Source organism: Electrona antarctica (assembly GCF_951216825.1).
Source record: "Electrona antarctica genome assembly, chromosome: 5".
In the NCBI taxonomy this organism is placed as follows: domain Eukaryota; kingdom Metazoa; phylum Chordata; class Actinopteri; order Myctophiformes; family Myctophidae; genus Electrona; species Electrona antarctica.
Window position 1 is genome coordinate 19,479,683 of NC_136810.1, and position 17,500 is coordinate 19,497,182.

General features: G+C 42.4%; 1 protein-coding gene across 1 annotated transcript in view; it reads right to left on the reverse strand.

The window, feature by feature from the left end:
• The window catches only part of tp53i11b (tumor protein p53 inducible protein 11b), a 65,615-nt gene extending 48,850 nt beyond the window's left edge, over positions 1-16,765 (reverse strand). Inside the window, exon 1 of the mRNA XM_079501942.1 lies at positions 16,613-16,765. The gene's annotated coding sequence lies outside the window, so the exon portion shown is untranslated. The remainder of the gene's footprint in view (positions 1-16,612) is intronic.
• Positions 16,766-17,500: the final 735 nt, after the last annotated feature.

The window sequence follows — 17,500 nt, forward strand, 5'->3', positions numbered from 1 at the left end:
CCCTGCAATATGAGTACTTTTACTTGTAGTACTTTAAGTACATTTTGATGCCGATACTTTTACTCAAGTACATTTTCAATTCCATACTTTTACTTGTAACGGAGTAGTTTTAAATTGCAGTATTGGTACTTTTACTTAAGTAAAACAATTGAGTACTTTTTCCACCACTGTATGCCTATCTGTTGGCCAGGTATAGTAGTGACTCATCACAACCAAAATGGTGCACCCCCCGAATTTGCATACCAAAGGTGCGAGGTTTGCAAGCCCTATTGATTGCCATGGCAACCACACACCTGCCATTTGATTACTTAACCACTCCAGTTTTCACAGACAGTTTGCACTCTTTAGACACAGGCAGACAGACAGACACAGAGATGCTATGCATATAGGTGGGTATTGCATATAGGTTCCCAACTTTAATCGTTCCCAAGTAGGACGGTGGCCGACAGGCACAGGTCTAGATTCTGAATAATGACTATCAGCTATATAACTAGACTGGAACTCACCTATGCTTTTTATGGCATGGGCAGCTCCCGGCAGGATCCGCCGGGAGAAACTAGGCACAGCTGCTGGACATGAGACTAATTAGAGCGACAGAGAGAGAGAGGAGTGTGTGTGTGTGTGGGCGCGTGTGTCCGTCAATTTAACAAAGGTGCAGACGATCAGAAATCAGCAGAGAGAGACAGACGTTTGACGTTTACTGTATGCCGAATTGAAGTGGAATCTTTTTTTTCTCCCTGGAAATAAATACATCCAGGTTTCCAAGGCTACTATATAACAGACCGCTGTCTAATCAAAGCCTCATTAGAGCACCTGGCTGCTCTGCTTGGAGGAGAAAAAAAACCTGCCACATCTACAAGTGTCACAGCGTGTGACGTGTCACATCGCTTTGCACGCGTTAATGAGCCGTTACATAACGAGACAGATGAGCTCAGGAGGAGAGAAACATATTTAATGCAGATGTATGCAAATGCATGCTAACAAGCCGACCGCCTGCTGCGAGGAAAGATTGACACGAACGACACCAGCTCTCCCTCCGCACAACAGATCACACCTCTTCTGTGTGTGTGTGTGTGTGTGTGTGTGTGTGCGCCAACTGTCAAGGAGCCTGGAAAACACTTGCAAAAGAAGGTGACACGTTTTTTTTTAATCTTTTTGAAACATTTGAACAATAACATATTTTGTATCCTTCGCACAGAATATTTTCAGATGGGGGTCCGAGGCCAAATACGAGTTAAAAGGGATATTTCACTTTAAAAGGAGAATTCCACACTAGAAGGCTTTCTTACCTTTATTTGTAGTTGTTACATCCCCACCAAAGAGGTCCATGTGTTATTTTGTGCAAAAGTGCATTATTGGCTATTTCCCCTACCATAAGCCCTCAATGGGGATGGGTTTTTGTGCTAATTCGCTTATTACCATCGAAATAAGTAGTAAAGTGTGCCGCTTGGGATACTATTTACATTATGAGAGGATATATACAAAAATATTGATTTTTGAGCGATGGAAATAAGCGAATTAGCACCCCATAGCCCCATTCAATTCAATGCAATTCATTGAGGGCTTATGGTAGGGGAAATAGCCAATAATGTGCTTTTGCCCAAAATAACACCTGGACCTCTTTGGTGGGGACGTAACAACTACAAATTAGTATGGAATTCTCCTTTAATGTCTAATTGGACTTGTGAGCACCCAGGGTTTTGGGGGGAAAAAATGAATAAATACATGAAAAAATAAAATATATGAAAAAGGTTATTGCGTTTAAAGTAACTGTACAGTATACCGTGTCTGGTGTGAACTGCATGTTTGATTATGATGGGCTGTCATGAAAATCCAAAAAAACAAATACAGAAAATAAAATCCCACAGTCTACGGATTATTAATAAATACAGAATACATCCACTATCTATGAAATAATACAATAATACAAAATTAATCCACCGTCTATGAAAGAACATGGCAAAGATTATACATGAATACAGAATGAATCTACCATCTATGAAATAATACAGAATGAATCCACTATCTATGGTCTATAAAAAAATCACAATGAATCCACTGTCTATGAAAGAATACAGAAAGATCATAAATGAATACAAATGAGCCCACTATCAATGGCTCCCATCTCTGCTCCTTCCTCAGTCCATTATCATTCCACAGTCTGCTCATAAAATGACCCCCAGTCAGCCAGTAATGCATTTCACTCCAAATATGGAAGAGTTCCATCGAAGACCTGATGCACACATGACAGCAATTCACTGGAATATATAGATTTGTTTTTGCCATCATGCGTGATGGAACCGTTCGAAACCCATTGAACCCAATCAATGGGTTTCATCACACTGTATATGGAGCTGGTATATGGACTTCACGTCTGCTATACAATTACAATATCAGTGGGCGACCATAACTGACGAATGTCAAAATGGAACCAAAATAATGGACCCGCGAGGGTCCATTTGGTTCCAGTGGTTCTTGTAACCCTGAGTCACACAGACATTAATTCCTGCAGGCTGGCAAGTCGCAAAGACACGTGAAATGAATGATCATGAATGTGTCTATAACCGGACCGACATCTGTATTCTGTCCCGCACCTGCCCCCTTCCCCTGGATACAGACATTTAGACTGTATAATGTGCATATCCCCCTGCCTAGCCCACTGACCCCAGCTCCTCTACAAAATGAACTCTGAGAGAGCCTTACTGTCAGAACAGGCCAGCGATGCCCAACAGTGCTGCCAGACTGGAGACAAGCAGTGGCCTGTGTGCCGCCAACGGGACCTACACTCACGTGTATACCAGCCTGGCTCCCAAATGATGATGATCAGCGTGCCTGACAACACGCATGGGGTCAGACCAGGTCTAAAAAGGGGTTTAAGGCCACGCTTGTATTGTTCTGCACTCACTTCAGAGCTGCCTACAACTCTCTGCTTTCCCCACACCCAATGCAGTGGAAACTCATTTTGCGTCATATCACAAATACTCTATGGACCTCAGCTAATCAGAATCCATGTAATAAACAATCGACAAAATTAATAAATGAATATAATTGCTTTAGGGAGGTCACGCTCATGTCGCTGTGACTCAGCCATTACCATGGAGTTCCAAATTCCATCGCCATTTCAATTGTGATGCTACGTTAGCTACATGCTAACGCTGTTACTGTTAGCTAGCTCCCTGAACAGCTGTCTGAGCGAATGTTCTACAATACATCGTCTGCCTTCTTTATCCCAACCGAGTCCCATACACCAGTGGTTCCCAAACATGTTCGTGTCAAGGACCCCTAAATCGACATTTATTAGCCCGCGGACCCCCATTTGAAAAGATGCCAGGGGCGGCGACCCCCATAAGAGAATATTTTTATTACGGTTCTAGCTGTGATTCTCAACCATTTTAATTGCAAGGACCCCCAGTTTGACATGCATTAGTCTACGGACCCCCATTTAATGGCATTTTTATCGCTGGGACCCCCAAATTATATTGTAAAATCAATCAAGTTAATTTAACTCTGAGTGTACAAATGGAACAACATTTGGTTCCATTTGTACACTCCCATAACATAATTTGTTAGACCCATAAGGGTCCATTTGGTTCCAAACTATTAGTTAAATTAACACTGAGGGGTTTTTTTTATCTTAATTGACAAAGCACTTTTTAACTGTTAAGCTTTAAGTTCTGTTCAGGGAAAAACAGTGTCATAGGACTTAAATTAAGTGTCGGAACTGTATTTGGTAGTCAAAGTTAAATCCAACACTTTATTTATTTTAATTTTATTGGTAGGATATCTGTCTTGAGAAGCCAGAAGTGATAGATAGATAGGCCTAGATAGATAGATGGATAGATGGACCGATCGATCAATTGCCTAATGACTAACTAAAAATAAAATAAATCAAAATAAATCAGGAGCGGGATGGGAGCGGGAGTAATTTCGAGTGGGAGCGGGATGGGATCAGGAGTCATTCTACAGGAGTGGGACAGGATGGGATTTTTTTTAAACTCTGGCCCAGGATTGGGACAGGACAGGATTTTTTCTGTGGGAGTGGGACAGGACAGGAGTGAAAGTCCACTCCCGTGTCAGTCTCTAATACATACCCAGCCGATCACCAAACGTACCTTAGTTACGTCATCAGTAATGAATGGACAGTTTTTAGTGTTCGTGTAAACACAAAACATTATGAAAACAAACATTGAAGACGAAATTCTGATTGGCCGATGATGTATGATGATAAGAGCACTGCTCAATTCACACAGGTGTGAAGGCTATTTTCAGCATGTGATTTAGTAGATTTAGTCGACCAAAACTAGACTAACACGAAGACATTCCTGGTGACTAAAATGTGACTAAAAATAAAGGAAAACTATTCAAAAGACTATGACTAAAACTGCTGCCAAAAACAACACTGCAGCGCACGGCTTCATCCTCCGGCAACTTCTCCATTGTAAAGAATAGGGACTCAATTTCCCTTAAACAAGTTGCTTATTTCTAACCTAAAATATTTTCAGATAGATATCTTAGTGTGCTGATTAAAGTTATACCGTGTAACTTTTTCAATAAAATAAAAAGGTTAAATTTGATTTCACAACAAAATGCAAAGCCTTCTCCAAACATATTTTCTATTGAAAGGTTATCTTGGGGGGGGGGGGGGGGGGGGGGCTCTAGCCTGGCGGCTATTAAAGTGATTGGCGATTGCTGTCGGTGCACTAATGAGCACAGGACACGGTTGACAACCCCTTTTAATTAATCCCTTTGAACTTCAGAGCTCCTGGGAAGTGCAGGAATTAACTAAATACCTGCTGCAATGAGATGGTAATAATAATAATAATCTTTATTTATATAGCACCTTTTTAAAGTTGTAGTGAAATGAAAAATATGTTTCACACTTTTAGACCATATCCATGATCATCATATGGGCATACCTAACAATGGATGCTAAAAAAAATGGGCAAATTCTCATTTGTGTGTGGTTTTTATATCAAAAGTCCATAAAAATTTTTTTTTAATGACTTCCTGAAAACGAAAATGTGCGTGATGACGTGTCGAGGCCCACATCAATAAAAGCCAATAAAAATGAAGCTCACCAGTTTGATTCCCATATCTGCACGTCCGTCAGAACACAGGTGCTACTGATTACAGAAATCCTCTGTTTTTAATCCAATTGAAGATGATATCCAGACAGTGTATTACTCGTTTTCAACCGAATCATCACGCTAAAATATGTATATATAGGTTGTGTACAGGTTAGAAAAACATCCCCTGGCTTTTCTGCAGTCTGTCACTTTGTAAACAAACCACTGTGCATGAGACGGACATATAGGACCCATAGCCTGGAGGGATGCAACGCTCTGATTGGTTCAGAAACTTCAGAGCCAGCGTTTCCAGCATAGGCAAGCTGAAACTTCAAAATAAAATGCCCACCATTTCCAAGTGCTTAACAACATAAAATGCAATCAAACGTCACAGCAATTACAGCCAAAATACTAGGTACTTTTGGCTATACTAGGCATCAATCAAGTTCTGGGGGTTAAATTAAAAAGGCCTCTGTATAAATGTGTCTTTAGTTTCGTTTTAAAAAATGTGAGGGAACTAGCAACCCTGGGGTCAAGTGGGAGTCTGCTCCAGAGGGGGCCCTGGCTGCAAAGGCCCTGTCACCCTTGGTCACCAGATTGGTTTTAGGGACCTCTAGAAGGGCTAAGTTGGAGGACCTTTTTTGATGAATTGAACAAGGTGGACCCTCTTGTAAACAAGTGTAATGCTATTGCGTCGTCCACTCACAGTTAACAGTCTTTGTACCGCGTTGTGCTTGAATTGTACTGTAATTCTGCAAACTGTTAATAAATATTTCAATCAATCAAACCTCAAGCAGCGGACCGGCACATGTGGTTCCAGGAGGTCTGATTCAAGGTGCCAGGCCGTTAAGGGCTTTAAAAGTCAACAATAAAATCTTAAAATAAATTCTAAAAGGTTACAGGGAGCCAATGCAGTGTCGCTAAAACCGGGGTGATATGTTCTGACCTCCTGGTCCCGGTGATAAGTCTAGCTGCTGCATTCTGTACCAACTGTGAGTGGTGTATGGTAGTGACCAGCGGTGTATGGTAGTGACCAGCGGTGTATGGTAGTGACCAGCGGTGTATGGTAGTGACCAGCAGGGAAATTCAAATTACCCAGTAAGGTTTTAAGTTTACAATTAGTAATACAAACAAACAGCTGTTTTTGGATGAATGTGCAGCTTGATTCATTTGTATTCAAGAAAGTCGATCTATGTCATCATGCAGCACATTTTCGTTCACGGGAAGTAATTAAGATTGGCTTTTTCCCCAATATATCTATTGGCATCTGACCACAAATATAAAAATATGCTCTAAAATTATTAAAAATATATATACACTGTATATATCTTTTTGTTTTCTTTTACCCTCATGCCCAGATTTGTGTGTTTGTGTGTATCCAATGGCTGAGCACCCCATAGCGATGCTTTGAATGGCCGAGCAAAGTTATAGAGGGTATGCGAGTGACAGCATCATCAAACCTGGAGGTTATGCAGGAACGCCTACTGAGTGGCAAAAAACTACTTTCTGGCCTTGACAGCCCATACATACAAACAGAAAAGTCCCATCTGATTGCATTAAACAACGTTAAACAATGTTAAACTCACTTTGCCTGTTGCTTTGCCACTCGATGTGCCATTCACTTTAAGCATGCACATATAACCCTCTATTGACGATAAAACGTGAGGACGGAAAATGAAGGACGGAAAAGTGAGGACCCAAATTGTGATTGGCCTGCGTGATTGAGCAATACTCGAGAGATACAATACTCAGACTCAGACCTCTTAAGCACAAATGATTAGCCCTTGGGGGCTCAAGAGCTAACACTGGAAAAAGTGAGGACAGAAAAGTCCTCTTTCCGTAATGTGATGATGTATGAGGATAAAATGGGATCAGATTTAAACACACACATTAGACAGAAACTGTGTTACGACGTTACTTCGACTTAGGCCCGTCACAAACATTACATGATAATCGTCAAATGCTCGTCAATTATTTGCAATAATCTAATTTATTTTGCATAATCGTCTTAATCGTTTCCATGTCGGAAGAAACACACATACAAATATTAAGTGTCAGGAATGCCTTTGGATACTTTTTGTCTTAGGTCGCCTTCACACCAGAAAGCTTTACTACGATTAAAATGAATCCTGCTGCACATTGTCGGAAAGTGTGCTTCGTTTGGCAGGTGTGAAGCCTCATTCGAATCCTAATGCGCATCAAAGAACCACATTCTACTTTAGTTGTCAAAACAAACATTAAATGCCCTTAACAATAAAGAGAGTTTAATGTTTGTTTCACCATTACATCACCTAATCATAGCAACATGAGTTAGACTTTAATATATTAGCGCCCCTCACTTCACACGGGGGTGATTACTAGGCCGCCCGCTGGCCTAGTGGTCCAGGCGCATGATCTATGGGCCGCCCGCTGGCCTAGTGGTCCAGGCGCATGATCTATGGGCCGCCCGCTGGCCTAGTGGTCCAGGCGCATGCCACATATAGGCTCTGGCCTGACAGCATGCTGCGTGTTAGAGTCCCGTTCATGACGACCTTTGCTGCATGTCTCTCCCCTTCTCTCTCTCCCACTTTCCTGTCTGTCTTCACTAATAACTATCAATAAAAGGCAAAAACAAATCTTTAAAAAAAAAGCATGATCTATAAACTGTATAGCTAACATAGATAGCCTAATCTATAGGAGTACAGATGTAAACTGTGCCTCAGCCATGTGCCCAAAAGAACAGTCACGACGTCACACACACACACACACACACACACACACACACACACACACACACACACACACACACACACACACACACACACACACACACACACACACACACACACACACACACACACACACACACACACACACACACACACACACACACACACACACACACACACACACCAATTCAATCGTTAATTGCCATTATTTGTATGATCATTTATCGCCAACTTAAATAATAAAGTAGTGGTGAGGGTGACACAGCCCTCACATGCGGTCAGGCTTTGTTGACAGTACTTGCGGTGATCCAACACTCATGTTTACACTTCAAACTTAACCACCTGATCCCAGGCTAGAGTCCCTATTCTGAGCCCAAATATAGCCTACAGCAGTGGTTCCCAAAGTGGGGTTCCAGAAATGTTTGTTTTTTTGCCAGTGAATTATGATATGCGAGTTTACCATAATCACAGTAATCCTTTAATCATATTCCATCATTCAATTACCTTTGGATACAAATGAAACAGACTCCATGCAGTCACTTTCAGTTAGGCCTGGGCTATACTATACGTATATGGATCTTTTGCAAAACGGATATTTTCGTCCTCAGTTTAAAAAGAATCCTTGCCCATACGACAGAGATATTTGTATCCACACACAAACGCAGAAACGCATTGAACACAGAAGAAAATAGCTGCAGTAGCAGGTTTCAATTGTAGGCTACATTATATTTGATTTTATATTTACACTTATGAGGTGCCAAATACATAGGCCTATGCCTATCATATTTTTTAATGAGGAATAAGTACCATATTTTAAAAGCCACCTAAATTGTGAGTGGAAGTGGAACATGTTTCTTTCATTGTCTGTCAGCATGTTTCGTTTTTGTTGTTTTTTGTTGTTTTTGTTCTTTTTTGTCTTGTTCCTGTTAACTGTTTTTTCCTGTCTGTCTTTGTTCTTGTTTTTGCTTAGTTTTTCGTTTTGTGTTGTGTTTGTTTGTATTTGTTTTGTTTTCTTGTTTTTTATTTCCCTTCTGTTGTTTGCTTTGTTGTATTATTTTACCTATGAAAGCTAATTATTTGTTAGAAGGGTAGGCACAATAAGCTTAGGCTTCAGCCTACACCTTTTTGGTCAATATTTATTTTTGCAAAAAAAAACACAAAGCAGGCACTGTATTGTTCTTAATGAAAACTCTAAACTCTAAACTCATGTCACACTATGTACGTAAATCTTCAAATGCCGACTCTCGACTTTTCTCTCCATATAATTTAAAAATGATAGACACTTACCCATTGCTCTGGCTGGCAAGTCCTTTGCGACTGACATGACCTACTATACTTAATTCGATGCGATATTGCATTTCACACACACCTCTCTCTCTCTCTCTCTCTGCACCCTCTCTCTCTCCCTCCCCATGACCATGAAACGGAGAGCAAAATGCGGCACGAGAATAGTTTCACATGCAGCATGGCTATGCACACGCCACGCATAGACTTGTTGGTGTAGGCTACTGTGCAATGTTATTTGGCCTGGGTCCTTATTGTTAGGTTAATATATCCACAGTTTCTCTGTAGCGGTCCGCAATTAACCTATTGTTCAAGCTTCGCACTCGACGGCACCAATACAAATGACTACACTGGACTATAGTAGGCCGATATATTATTTATTATTGGAGCCTTTGCTCGCTGGTGACGTGGTGCAACCATATGATAAGTTTTAAAGTTGTTAACAGTGAACAATTGGATCCGTGTAGCTTCCGTGCAGGCGCAAGCTGCATTTCTCACCTAATTATAGTAAAAATGATGCTAATAAGCGGTGACATCATCGATCCTCAAAAGCTCAAAATCTTCACTTATTTATCGGTTTCCAAAAACCTCTGTTTGAGTGGCCGAAAACGCCATTTGCGTGTGGCTGAAAGGCCCAAACGCACAACAAGATCCATATACGTGTAGCCTGGGCCTTAAGGTGGCCTTACACTAGCCGATTTTTCCAATCTGAAATCTGATAGCACCACACAGGCACACACTACAGGATAATCGGAGCGGGGCAGAGCAAATATCAAACATTCTTGATGTTGATCGGGCCGATCCTGATCGCGCTTTGATCGCTCGGGCACCCCCCGAGCGTCAAAAATGCCCGATTATCGGCTAGTGTAAGGCCACCTTTAGAGTGCTGCAGAGGCTGAGTGTCTGTGACTGTGACCAGCTGATGGTCGTTGACGCTTAATTGATGCATCAAGGAAGGCAATTATGTTTCTGCACTGTCAAATAGGTAATCTAGTCTATTCTAAGATAGCATCTTAAATAAATGTTGTGAAAATGTGTTGTGACTTTGATTGAAAAGTTTTAATGGCATATCTAAAAATGATTTCAATATTATAAAGGTTGGACTTGTTACCGCTGCCAGAATACGGTTGCGTCATTGGAAAGTCCCCAGAACACCTGGGCTTAAAGAATGGAATGATGGAAGAAATGATCAAAATAACATATTTTATATTTTATATAAATATCATATGAATGTTGGGCAGGGTAATTGCAGAAAGCAAAATGAAAGAGACATGGGATGAATTCTGGATGTATATGAACCCTAAATGAACATTAATTTCTTTGCTTTTATTTTTCTTCTTTTTTTATTTTTCATTTTAACTGTTACGTTTCTTGGACTGGCTATTTGTAAAGGTTTATAATGTTGATGCTGCTTTGTACTGAATCTAGATTTTGTACAATTTTGAAAAACCAATAAAACGTTGAATTATAAAAAAAAAGTTTTAATACAAATAGTTCCAATGGCATCTAAATGTAAGGTTGCAAATATGCTTATCGGTGTTGCGAGGATGAGGGGGTACCTGGAAAATAATGATTCCCCGCAAGGGGTACCTGGGCCAAAAAAGCAGCCAGTATCTATTATAGATAGATATTTTACATATATTACTATAAAATCATCTATTAGTCGACTAAGAATGGCGGGGAAAGAAGAACATGAAAAACAAAACATTGTTTCTCAAAAACACACATTATGAGGGCAACACACAAGCAATATTCTCTCTCTCTCCCTCTCTCTCCTCCCCCCATGTTGGCACAATAGACCGTTTCCTGCTAGCAGCAGGGTGAGAGTGAGGCATTAAAATGACAAATATTACGAAATGTTATATCTCCTCGCAAATACAATGACCGTCATTAAAATACAAAATATTCTGTCCCCTCCCAGAACATAGACATAAGAATGGCAGTGTTCTATGGGGGCACCAAATCTTTGTGTGATAGGGAATTAGTTTTTATTTTTGAGTGGTGCTAGTCACTCCTATGCGTGACTATGTGTGTCTGTGTGTGTCTGTCTGTATGAGCACGAAAGTACCGTGACAATATCGCTGGATGCAACGGACCCCAAGAAGGCTAGACCTTTATTTTGAAGGGTATAGACGGAAGTAGATGCCAGGTTGTTCCTGCTGCCACAAGAGGGCTATTTAAGTCTGGCTCAGTGACAGCATGGGCAGAAACATGACAGCCAGCCTACTTTTTCCGGAAGAGTTGAGTGTTTGTTTAGAGTGGGGCGGCTAGTTTGAACGCAGGTCGGAGTGCTGTCACTGTGACTGTGTAGTGAGTGACTGTCTGTGAGGCGTGTGGTCTTCCGCTGGAGGGATGGCGGAGGACACAGGAGGTAGTCGAAAAGGGAGGAAGAAGGGGCGAGTGAGGAAGGTGGCGGGGAACGAGGGTGGGTACAACCCATCCAGCTCCCTGCCGTCGAGGCCCACTAGTCCGGTCTACAATCAGACTATGTCTGACGATGACGAGCTGGGACAAATGAGAGAAAGGAGGCCCACTAGTCCGTTCTACAACCCGACCGTGTCTGACGATGACCTGAGACAAACGAGAGAAGGGAGTGAGGAAGTGGCATCTTGTGAAGAAGAGTTGGGGTCGGACAAGGAAATGTCAGGTGCTGAAGAAAGTGAGGACAGAAGAGTGCATGGGAAAAGGCGGAGGAGCGAAGCTAGTGGGGCCAGGGATGACAAGGACAAATGTGCTGTCGGAATGACAGCGGTGGCTCAGAGAGATGGTGTCTTCAGTGACCCACGTCAAGTGGGAAAGTTTGTGGAGAGTGCAGTCGGGAAGGTGGAACTAGTGAGGATCACGAGAACCGGAATGGTCATCATCCAGTGCAAGGACGAGGAGCAGGTGGGAAAAGCTGTGAAGATTAAAAAGTTTGGAGAGTGCCCGGTAAGATGCTTTCGACTCGAAGGAAGAGAAAAGGAGAAGAGGAGTAATCAGCGGAGTGCCTACAACAATGAAGGAGGAAGTATTTTGCGAGGTCAGTGGAGTGAGTGAAGCTAGAAGGCTAACACGCTTTAGAGAAGGGGAACGGGAAAAATCCAAGTCAGTACGCCTGACGTTTGAGGGGACTGCGCTACCAGAAAGAATATATATGGATTACATATGCTACAGGGTCAGGCCTTTTGTGTTTTAAGTGCCAGGACTATGGGCATGTTGTGGCCGTATGTGGGGGAAGTAGTAGATGCGGGAGGTGTGGGAAGGACAACTGTTGCGAGGAAAAGTGCAACAGAGAAGAAGAACCCAAGTGCTTGCACTGCAGTGGAAAGCATTACGCAGGGGCAGCGGCATGCCCAAGAAAAGTGAAGGAGGCGAAAGTGAGCAAAATCCGGGAAGAATCGAAGAGAGTACTGTCATATGCGGAAGCAGTGAGGAAAGTGGAGGGGAGCACGAGTGAGGCAGAAAAGGAGAATACAGAGGAGACTCAGGAGAATAATAACGATAAGAACATCACTATGGATAGAAGGCAATTTCTAGCGTTCATTGCTATGGTTATCAACTGTGCCGCGGATATAAAAACGAAATCAGAGAGAATTAAAAGGGTGCTGGATGCAGCCAGCAGGTTCCTCAATGTGGTGGATGTAACAGGAGAAGATCTGGACACTAAGCTAAGGGAGGGATTCTCGTCCACTCCGGCGAGTGGGCCAGGGAGTGGATGACCAACGAGAAATGAGAAGGGGGGGAAATGGGAGCACAGATGGAGATGGGGTAACATGGGTGGACTAAGCCATTTTAAAGAATGAGATAAATCATAAAGGAGTTTACTCCCTAACTGTGGAGGGCAGTAATACGCCTAGTAGCGTCTACACTGCCGGAAAACCTAAAAGAAGAAGAAGCATGGGCAGAAATGTTTGTTACAGACAGCATGCAAGGGTGGCACAAACAAAAGCAGAAATGTTTGGCTTGATTTACATGGACAAAGAGAAACTTGTCATGTAACTTTTAAGACACGATGGACCTTGAGTCGGACAAACTCAATGAATTAGCACCTGGCTGGAAAGGGGGAAAAAGGTATAACTCATCTAGCCTGGTATCCAGCCTGCTTCGCTACGTTCGGCGGATTTTTTTTTCTCTCTTCGCTTATCAGTCTGGAAAGCCTCCTATCTCCAAGGGAGGCGGGACATGCCAAAAGCTTCGAAACCTAACGTGGCTTCTGATTGGTCTGTGGTGCGGGGCGGGACAAAGCACCAGTGAGACGTCATAGCAAAGCGCGTGTGAAAAGCATGGAGGGTGGCGCTGGCTGATGACGTAGGTTGCCTAACGCTACTCTCATTCGTTGGAACAACATCCAATCAGCAACGACGTTGACTACGTAACATATGTAGTTCTAGTGTAGTTCTGCAAAACCTCCCAATGGGAGGCTTTCCAGACTGATAAGCGAAGAGAGAAAAAAAAATCCGCCGAACGTAGCGAAGCAGGCTGGATACCAGGCTATAACTCATCAGTCGAGCTCCAGCTCCTTATTATCCAGCAGGTCCGCTACACTGGATGGTACTGTTGAGCAGTCAGTGTCTCTCACTCACTCACTCACACACACACACACGCACAGTAGTACAATACAGTAGGCATACCACTCGCGGGTAACATTAGCTGAAAATAGCAGATCTACAAGCTGGCTCACAGCACGTTGTGAGATTGTATATCGGCTATTTTCGGCAAAGAGGTTTGCTGTAGGGAGAAGAAAAAGAGCAGACCGAGCCAAAGGTTCCCACCCATTTTCCCCCTCACTGTATATGTTTATGTTCCCTTTTCACCTCCTTTATGATGAATTCCTGTTCTTTGGCTAGATAGAAGTGTACTGTATATCTGTATGACTCTAAATGTTTTGATGAATTGAACAAGGTGGACCCTCTTGTAAACAAGTATAATGCTTTACTGGGTCGTCCACTCACAGTTAACAGTTTTTGTATTGAGTTGTGCTTGAAATGTACTGTAATTCTGCAAACTGTTAATACATATTTCAATCAATCAATCAAAAAGGTCAAGATTACAAAGTATTGAGGGTTGAAAACACACACATTTAACACTAATCCAATGCGTATGGGGGATCCCTGCCTCTCTCAGCTAAGAGATCCTTAGCCTGACAAACAGCTGTAGAGGTTAATAATAGCAGTGTTTCCATAAAAGGTTTAATAAAGTTCAGCTTCATGTTTAAGACCTACGACTGTATAATGTTTGGAGTATAGGGAATAAATTAATTAACTCCCCTGTTGAGATTCAAGCTGTTCACGTAATTATATTCTGTCATATAGAAAGCTTGTATGTCCATCGGCGTCCTGCATGCTTAAACGTTTTGAGCGGTGCCAACTGTGACTTAACTTTATTTTGCCATTGACTTTAATGGGAATTGCCCGATATTATTTATGGTAGATAAACTTCATTATGTCATCGACTTGAATGGAAAAAGCCGGATTTTATTTATGGTAGATAAACTTTATTTCGCCACAGACTTGAATGGGAAGTGCGTTTTTCCATTAGGGATGCAAATCCCTAAAAAAGTGTTTAGAACCTAAGCATTTAGGTTCTAAACACTTGCACTGAGTCATCGAGTCGTGACGAACCGACTAGGCGAATATACTATTCAGGTCTAGGGGCTCGAGCCCCGCCGCCCCCACGGAGTCTACGTCACTGAGGAGCAGTGCACCAAAGTATTATGGGAATAGTAGTCCAGGAAGTAAGTGAGCACAGTGTCCATGACATCAGAGACACTATGGGCTCACTGCTATGGGCTCACTAAAACCACATATTACACATAAGACCCCCAGGAAAGTGTTCTAAAGCTTCTAAACGTCATTGTCTCCACCAGGCTGAAGGCATGGGGAGAGAGTATGTTTTGCACTCCGTCCGTGTGTGTGTGTGTCCTTCCTTCCGTCCGTCCGTTATCAGCTAATCTCCGGCACCGTTGGCCCGTTCCATGCCAAACTTTGCACACACACTCCCTGGATGCCAACGACGAACCTCTGCCCCAAATATTCGGCCTGTTATAGCGCCACCATGAGGCCAATTTAAGCAAAACACATTTCTGTAGATAACTCGTACACATTTTATCCATACATCACACAATTCGGTATACACTATCTCCATAGTCATGTGATCAACACAGATCTGCACAATTTCCCATCTTCCATCCTGATTGTCTAAGATTGGCTTCCAAAGCTCACATGATTGGTCCGTTTCGAACAAAATGCCACAAATCACAAACAGTGTCCAATTTCCATGAAATTATACACGCACATTTCCACTAGGCCAAGGATGACTTGCTACAATTTTTTTCCCATATCAGCCTCGCGGTGGCGCTATAACAGGCCAATTCATGTTTTTACCTATAACTGCATCGACAACTTATGTATGTGCACTCCCTAGAGGCCATGGAAAAACATTTTCCCTGCATCCCTCCACATCTGCCGGTTATTGCGCCACCATGAGGCCGATTTCTGCAAAACACATTGTTTATGTTGCACAGATTTCATCCAAATCTCACGCAAATCGGTACACATGATCTCTGTAGTCATGTGATCAAGTCGAGCCTGTTGGATTTCTCAGATTCTACACTGATTAGCTAAGATTGCCTTCCAAAGTTTTCAGGAGTAGCCCGTTTTGTACAAAATGCTGCACATGTCCTGCTCATCCAGAATTCTATCCTCAGAGATGCTATGAGTGATCTGGCTATGCATTTCCTCAACAAAATGAAGAAAATTGTTGCAAGAAACAAACAAACAAAAAAACATGTTTATATTACTCCTAAACATTTTGCCAAACGTCACACACACTCCTATCCTCCTGGTGGAGACCTGTGCCCAGAAGGGCACTTTTTCTAGTTAACATATATTTTTTTGCAAAAAGGGTGAAGTCCCTTTAAGCTGCACGTGTTGTCTGAGTTATATCATGATATGAAACTGTATATGGCTCAATCATTTAGATATAGTACGTCTAATATGGTTTTCTACTTTTCTTTAAGAAACCAGAAATCCAGAGCGTTATTCTCTGGGCGGGGTTGACAACAGGTCAGACACATTAAAACGAATACAACATAAATTACTTTGTTCATTTAATCCGTTAAAAAAACATGTTTAAGACATTTGCGTGGAAATATAAAGTCACTTGTTGTCTTTCAACTATTAAATGTGCTCCAGCTCCACTGTCTGGTACGCTCGAAACTCAAATAAATAAATAAAAAACATGAAAACTACTTTATCTTTTTGACTCATCATCTCTTCCCCAGACTTCTGTGTTACGCATTTTGTCGCATAGGCTTATGTTAAAATATGCCGGCGTTATAGTTGAAAACACCTTGACAAGTTTGAACAGCGTGTGTGATTCACAACACAACTCAGCAGCACGCACAAACACTAAACAAACCGATCCGAATTCCGAACCACACGCCTAAAAACCTGCAGCGCGTAAAAAAAACATGAATCAAAGACAACCCGCACGCACACAAACCCCGCGCTACATGCAAATATGCCGTGCCATTACTTCCATACAAACATGAGGTTAAAGAAATTAATAACTTACAGGAATGAAGGCAGGAATGGACGCGCACGATGTAGTCCGCGCCGCGGTGTGAGGTAGCACTGTAGCAGAATGGATTGGATTGGAACACACGCACGCTCACTCAGATGGACACGCTGGATGCGTGTGGCTGTTGGGTGTGTGCGCGTGTGTGTGTGTGACACGCACACACTCTGTGTGTGTGTGCGCGCGCGCTGGAGAAGCAAACATAACAGAGCTGCGTGGACTGGAGTCACTGCCTCTTTACCGTACTGTATGGAATAGATTGCCTCTACTCTACCGTAGTGTGTGGAATAGATTCTGAGTCTGAGTCTGATTGACTGCTTGAAATGTGTAGTATTGCAGAATGGGCAGGCCTACCGTTCAAAAGGTACAGGTCAATACAGAAACTGCTACGAGGATAAAACCAGAAAAAAATCACTGAGACTTGTTTACATCAGAGTCCTCCAGTTTCAATTCATCAAAACATTTAAAGACAAAAGGCCTACACATATACACATCTAGGCTATGCAAAAAAATACAAAATCATCAAATACGTTAAAAAAGGGAAACGTGTACACTATAGAAAAATATAGGGGGCGGGGGGGGGGGGGGGGGGGGTACTTTTTACAGGGGCCAGTTTTGAATTGCAGCTCCCGTATAAGTGCTCTTTGAGAGCTGTTTTGAAGGAGGCATTCACATTTCTTAATGGCTGTTGGCAGGGCGTTCCACATTTTAGTGGCATAGGAGCTAAATTAATTTAACCCCTTGTTTGAATCTGGGTTGAACGTGGTTCGTTGAACTCCCTCTGGTGTTGTGCTCGCGTGGACTTTGTTGACATTAAAGGAAGTACTTGTACAGGTACTTGACTCCTTTGCTCCTAGGGTGCATTAGCCCATTGAATGTCCTCCA